This window comes from Macrobrachium rosenbergii, chromosome 3 (assembly GCF_040412425.1).
Source record: "Macrobrachium rosenbergii isolate ZJJX-2024 chromosome 3, ASM4041242v1, whole genome shotgun sequence".
In the NCBI taxonomy this organism is placed as follows: Eukaryota; Metazoa; Arthropoda; class Malacostraca; order Decapoda; family Palaemonidae; genus Macrobrachium; species Macrobrachium rosenbergii.
Window position 1 is genome coordinate 80,263,386 of NC_089743.1, and position 7,992 is coordinate 80,271,377.

Below are 7,992 nucleotides of genomic sequence, written 5' to 3' on the forward strand. Positions count from 1 at the left end.
TGGCCAACCCTGTCATTACTCCTATTTTTATTTCTTTCCTATGACTGGAGAACCTATGTATGTATGAATTGGTGTGTGTCTTCTTCCTATATACCTTGAATTTTAAATTTTCCCCTTCCCTCTTAACCAGGACATCCAAGAAAGGAATTTCGCCCTCCTTCTCTTCTTCTATTGTGAACCTGATGTGTTCATTTAGTTTATTTATGTTTTCTTGGAGCTTGTGTAGATCTTCCCTTTCTCCCTTGTAAGTAATCAAGATGTCATCCACGTATCTTACCCATTTTACGATATTTAAGTTCCCTTTATTTACTTTGCTCACCTCTTTCTTTTCAAACCAATTCTAGCTAATATTTTTATAGAATGGTAATTATGGTAATAAATGGCATTTACGACTGCGATAAATCGCTTATCGAAGCTGATAAATTGTCTACAGAGACTGATACACCGCCTACCAACACCGATAAACCACTTACTGGCACTGAAAATCTGGTTAACGACGTTGTTAGCCAAGCGTCGTAAAACTGAAACACTGTTAACTGATGCAGCCAATAAGTGGGGACTGCCTGTATATATTAAATATACAGGCAGTCCCCGGTTTATGACTGGCATTCCATTCCGACTATGTGTATATACATTATATATATACTGTATGTATATATGTATATATATATATATAGATACATACATACATACATGCACTGTACAGTTGCCAACTTTGCAGAAAAACTGCTAGATTTGGCAGATTCTCAGTGCTCTTAGCAGATTTTAAATAGCCACTGTGGTTAGTGAGGAATTTGGTGGTATTTGATTAACTTTAAGGGATTTACAGCTGATGGGCAGAAACAAATAAAATTTGTTATATATCACTATGAAATTAAAAAAAGATTACACCAATTCAAGGTTAATTAAAACTTTATAATATGCTAATTTCTGAGAATGCTTTTATCCAAAGTTATTTCAGAAGAAGGGACTGTCTTGAGATATATATATATAAAGGAAAATGAAAATTTGAGATGAATAGTATGAGAACGTCACAGAAAAGTTAGGAATCGAACATGAAATACACATGTTCATAGCAGAACCTGGCTGTTCATTCGATTAACTTGAACGAAGTTTCCTCAGTTCCTTACCGGTAGTTGTACTAAGTGAATCGGTGGTACATGCAATCTTACTTATTAGTCAAGATGAGTCCAAAGTACACTCAGTCTTACAGGAAAACCTGGGAAAATTTAACCGAGTTTAAAGACTGGCTGAAGGCAGTAGAGACAAATATGAGTAAAGCATACTGTTTGTTTTGCAAATGTGAAAAGATAGCAAAGTTGAGTGACTTGCGTAATCATGTTCGGAGTGCTAAACATGTGAAAGCTTCGGAACCATTTTCAAGTGCTTGGCAGCTGAAAATAAGTTTCTACAAAATTGACGATAACTAGAAATGTGCAATCAGCATGCTGAGGGAAGTTTTAATTATTTGTTGCACAGCATACGCCGTTTAAAGCTATGGATCACCTTGTTGAAGTTAGCGAGAAAGCTTTCGGTGACAGTAAACTAGTGTCCAAAGTAAAACTGCACAGAAAATGCAAGGAAATGATAGTAAAAGTGATGGGTCCTCATTGTACTGAGTGCCCGCGAGATGACATTGGTGATACTAATTATAGCTTAATTATTGATGAGTCAACAGACATAAGTGTGATTAAGTTACTTGGTACGATAATCAGGTATTTCAGAATAACACGGCAGAAAATACTGTCAACATACTTAGGACTCATTGAGACTGAAGCTGAAACTGCAGATTCCATTGTTAATGCTATCGTGAAACTTTTAGAGGAAGTAAACCTTGATCCCATTCGATTCAATTGGCCGAAACTATGCCAAGAAATATTGATTTTCTTGTAAGAGAGACTTATACCTGGTTTGGTCACTCATCTAAAAGGTAGGTGATTTACAAGCAGCTATTTGCAGCTCTCAAAGCTGGAAAATGTCCAATTCAAATACCAAGAATATGTGATACGAAATGGCTTTCCATTGAACCACCTGTTACTCGCATTTTACCTCAGTGGGAAGAATTAAAGCCCCACTTCCAGACTCTCAGGTCGTCAGAGAAGTACTATACCAGCAAATCATTATTTGAAATGCACAGTGATCCAGTTAATAAACTGTACCTTTTGTTCATGTGTCCCATTCTACAAGAAACTCAACGAACTTTGAAAGCCTTTCAGGGAGAAAACAAGGAGCCAACAAAGTTTTTTCTTGACTTGTCAAATCTTATCAATGCATTGTGCAAGAAAGTAATTGTCCCTACAGCTATGTCGATCCTTCCACAACTGATATTACTTCCTACATAGATCCTAAGGCATACTTGGCGTATGAATTTTAAAAGTTTGTAAGAATTCAAAGACTGCTAATGAAACTGGAAATAATAGTTGCATATCATTTGTTGTTAAGCTGTGCAGTGAGCTATGAAATAGACTTCCTGATAACTCTGAGATACTGCGGAAAATGTCCCTTCTTTCCATCTATGAAAGCTTAAACCAGGTAAAAGATCCTATCAGTGACATTGCAGAGTTATTTCATGATGATGTTGAAGATATTGAGAAAATTGAAAATCAGTGGTGCAACTTAACTATTGTCACTTCCTCACTCGAATGCAGAAGTTGAGAGGCTTTTCTGCCAGCTTAATATTGTTAAAGATAAACTTAGAAACAGACTTAATCCCAAATCTATTATTGCAGTGCTTTCAATTTGAAGTGGTCTAAGAAGACTAGAAAAGGACTGTTATACATATAATCTTGATAAAATCAGTACCTTGGCTGCATATAGTGTTCAGCAAGCAATTCCAGAAAGTTCAACAAGCACATCATACATAGAAACATTGGAGGAAGATTTCTAAAGTTATTTCATTGGGGTGCCAGCTGTGCCAAGGTACATTTTAAAACAACGAAAAAGGTAAGTAAACAGTGTTATGTACTTATCTGAAGTGTGAAGTGTGTTACTTTCATTATTATCTTATACTGAGATTTGGTGGATTTTGGGGGGAAAAAGCAGATTTTGAAGGTCTGTCTAGCAGATTTCAGGTTGTCACATTTGGCAACACTGAATACACATACATAATCACATATGTATTACTCTGGCAGTAATCAAGCTGTAGTCCTAAGAAAGAATTACTGAAATCAAAGGTACTTCCAGCTCACAAGTAGGCCAAAGTACCTTACAAATTAGAGGAGTCTTCTCTTCCTTGGTCCAAGAACTTGAAACTTGCAAGTTGAACAGAGGAAAGGAAAAAACTTACATTGTATCCGAGTCCTAACCCAGCTCTAAGCAGCTTCAAAAACTGGAAATAGATACAGTAGCATCCGAGAACTAGCTTTAAAGGATACACTTCCAAGATTGCCTCTGTTGTTTAGATTAAGTCAGCAACACGCTGGCACACTGCCTAGGTTGGTTGGTTCCTAAGAGCTCACTGTACAAACACAATTGCAAGTACAGTATACTGTTCGTGTTAGGTGCAGAGCTATTTAGCACTACAGTAAACAGTTTCCTAGCTTTCTTTTTCGACTGTTCATCCATTTCCCCCCGGCTCTGCTTCCATGATAACACACCTTACCATAATCGGTGTTAACTTCTTACTTGTTTAACAGAAGCCGAGGTAGAAGTAAACTAAAGAGTGCCAGTCAACGGATTTATCTCCAGTAAAAGGAAGTGAAACAGAACAACGCGAGCTAAGCACTGCTTAAATACTAAAGGAGAATCAACCTAATCACAGTTAAAACCCTAAAGTCTAAGCTGAGGAACGGAGATGGAAGGAAACGGCAATCTACAGACAATAACAGTAAGGTGAAAAAATGCCAGAGAAGGTGACATACCACGAAACGTCAGCAAAGATGTCACAGAATCCCGGTAGTAACTACTGGACAGCTGAGAGAGGGCTGGCAGGGTGGGGAAGGTACACGGTTCTTGCAGCCACCAGAGCCATCTGCACAATGCTTAAGAGGCGACTGCTGAGAAGTGAGAGCCGTTCTATCACCAGGCTACCTCACTCTAGATAGTAAGTGGCAGAGGAGGAAGCGCTGCTATCATGAAAGGGAATAACTGTCACAGGGTGACGAATTTGAGGTAATAGAGGGAAAAACTGAGTAACACGGGGGAGGCTACCAGGTAGGCTAATGGAGGACAATGAGAAGCAACACCATAATACAAAAGGAAAAGACTGAGTAGGCTTACGATGCGCCCTGACGAATTTTCTGTGTAATCTATCGGCCTCTAGCATCTTCCAATATGTCAGCTATATGTTAGGTAAGCTAACATATAGGCTACGTGGCCATGCACAACCGGAACATTCAGTTTCCACACACTCTTTCCAATACAGACTAATGCTTTCATCTCTGCCTGTTGTAGACGACATAATCCAAAAACAGAAAAGCACAATATCGCACAGGAGAAAATCAGCCAGATATCATCAAAATTTTTACTAATGCCAATTCACACCACCTGCATTAGGACACGGCATGAAGAATTCTGACAAGAACGGAAACATTCCTGCGCCACCTGGTGAGAAACAGGTGATTACAAAGACAGTACCAGCACGTTAGCCAAGCATTACTTTTTTTTTTATTTTGAATGTCAATCGCACCTAACGGCACGAAGATAAAAGCTAACTTGAACAGTAGGTAAGATTCATTCCAAATAATTCAATACAGTATATGGTCTTTGTTACTTATCAGAAAGGCCAGAAACCCAAACACATCTGTTATTAGTTATCAGGAAGGCCAGACCCCCAGACACATCTGTCAGTGGTGAGCTGTTACAAAAAGCACATCACCTGATGCAGATGAGACAGGCAATACTCTGCAGCATGGTACAGTACAGTATAAACAATTTAGGAAACATTGAGAAATGATAGAGCAGACACCCACATGCAGCAGAAAGGTGGCCCCCTGGTAGGGTACTGGTGTCATGCCCATGGTAAAGAATTGTAATGTTGACAAAGTACAAGGCATCTCAAAAAGGATCATTGTTCATGTGTACTTTTTCCAATTAAGGGTGAGATAAATGAAGAAAGGTGGCAGTGCCTTGGATGCTGCACTGCCTTACTTGTATCAGCTCCTAGCAACATAAGAGCAAGGGTATACATCCTTTGCAATGCTTCTATGGGGTGTTGATCCAGTAAGTAATAATGCCAAGCATCAACCAAGCACAAGTATAGGTCAGTGTTAGAACCCTGGAAGAAGAGACACCAACTCATATACTAATGCATGGGACAATGCACAGTGGTGTATAGATGACTGTGGTATAGTCCTCAAAACATGTGATGAATCCATCAAATCTTCTAGCGTTGGAAATTAAGTGTGAGTTATTAAAGCTCTACTTCACTGCTTGTGGTATGTGACAAGGGATAATTTGTCATACCCCAACCCCCAACAAAATAATTTCAAAATATTATAGTGTACTAGGAAGACAACATAATGAGTTTCCCAATGTGGACAAACTAGGCACAAGCATAAATTCTGACATAAGCCATACTGGGTACAAATTATACTGCGTAGGCAGTATAATTCGTACGGTCCTTCACCCGTCCAGAAAAAACTGAGCAGCAAGCTGGTTAGTCTTGTATGGATAAACCCAGATCAATGATTGAGTAACCAAGAACAATACTGGCCAAGAGCACAATGACCAACAAGGGAACGAGCTCTTCATGGCCATGGGCAGTGCATGAGCTAGGCAGTGTATGATTCAAGCAATAATAAAATTGAGCAGTATAAAGGTACTAAAGTGTATGGGTGTAACTGAGAATGATACTTTCCTTATGGTCAGTATCATCTACAAACACCCTCAGACCTTGTGGTCCAGGACTATAAGCAGATAAGAGGACAATAAGCACCCACGAATTACAAACACCCTTCAAGATACATTCCTGAGAAAGGCTTCTATTCCCAGCATGGAACCATTCAAAAGACCATTCCAGTGATAAAATGGTGAAAGAATAATACCTGTCATAAGGGCTGGTGGTGCAGGGACACAGGCTGTGCACAAACCCATATAGTATACCAGCACAATAAAGCAATAACTACAGTCACCATAATGAACAGTAACCAGCTTAGAGAAACCCCATGAAAAAACCAGAGGCTAACAAATTTTAATGGTCTAGTCATGGGTAGGACCTGACCTTCCCATAATACCAAGGCAAAAACTGGTTTAACATGCATGAAGGTGAGCCTTGGTGTACGGACGAGCAATCTTGAGTACACCAATAACCTTTTCTGGTGCTTGGTCTCTAAAAGGCATAAAAGGCAGCAAGATCACTGTTACTTTAACTGAAAGCTCACACCAAAGAAATCCTTTAGTAAAAGGTAAAAGACTCCTGAACCCATCCCTGTCTTAGTGGACCACAGGTTGGGAGGATAGAGGGTGGGAAGGAGAGGAAGAACTTATTTCTTCTTCTCACCAGGCTGCCTCTCATTCAACCTACAGCAGAACCAGCGAAGATGTGTACGTCAACAGTAGGAGCAGCAGAAGGATTCACTGCTGAAGCTGGGACCTGACAGAAAGGGCTTTTGACTAGAGCCAGGAGACCCCTTAATAGAGAATTTTTGGTCTGCCCAATGCTGACTGGAAAAATTCCAACTACAGAGACTGAAGAGGAAAATCATAGGGTCTTTGCAGGTAAATGAACAACCCTGCTGGTTGATTAACTAAGAATGCCAAGACACTTCGATGCTTTACAAAAAACTTCTCAATGCAATGGCCATAGCAAGGAGAAAGTCGGGCACATAAGATTGGTCCTCTAGAAGACCATGATTAGACAAAGCATAACAAGGCTTGTGATTTAGAGTAGGAAGGGGATGATTAAGTGTACTTGCACTCTTTCATCCTTTTCCACCAAGATCCTCTCCTAATACTCCCAGAACCTCCACGGATAAGGGGGAAACCACTCTGAACCTCCCATGGAAGTCTGGCCGACAGTCAGTCATGAACACTTGTAACACAACCAACAGCTTCTCCTAGTACTTAAGTTCCAGCAAGGGAGCAAAGCCTGGAATCTCTTCCACAGAAGAAGGGATGCTCATGGGAAATGCCAAAAGATAACCCGGAGGAAAGACTCCCAACTGGCCCCTCCCCCTTTAAAACAATCCAAAGACAGAGAAGGAAGGTGAGGATGGATGACAGTATCAGTGGGGAGCTCCTACTAAAGAACCACTCTTGCAAAAATACATAATGTATGAGAAAACTGCAAAAATACATATTGCCTGAGAAAACTCATAATTACAGATTTTGTTTTTCCAGCATACAAAGCTTAATATCTTGCATAAACAAGCATATAATTTATATAATAAGGCAAATCTGAAGATCTCAAATTGGTGTAACTTATATAATGCAAGGACTGCTGAAACTAGAGAAACATAAACAAATGCTCAAGTCAGTTCTAGTATCCCCAACATATGCAGCAACCATGACACTCAGTATATAAAAATTAAAAATCTATCTATAGATCTAACAACAGAAGTTGACATCTATGAACACAGCAGCAATGGACAAGTCTTGAATCAAGTACAGCCAACAAAAAATGGGGTGTTGTGAGTCCGGTGAATGGGTGATAACCATACACCTCACCTCCCAACCACTAGTAAATTACCTTCTTATCAAGCTTCAAGGACCAAGCCAGCTTGTACTCCCTATAAAAGATGAAAGTCCAGATTCTCATATTAACAAAAGATAATTAAGCAGATTATAAAAATAAGTGAAATACAGGAACAAATACATGGGTGAGGTAAACATGACTATCACCACTTTTCCAGTGTTGAAAGGAGCTGCTGACCGGAGGACAGGATTAATGGAGTTATAATAAAACAAAGATGCACAAAAAAGGAAACAATAAGCATTAAACAGAGAAGTAGGAAAACACAAACCAGCATTTCATACACACACACACAACAAATGAGAGAGTGTAACACGATGGAATTACTTCTCTGCATTAACTATGAAGCAATTTGTTTACTA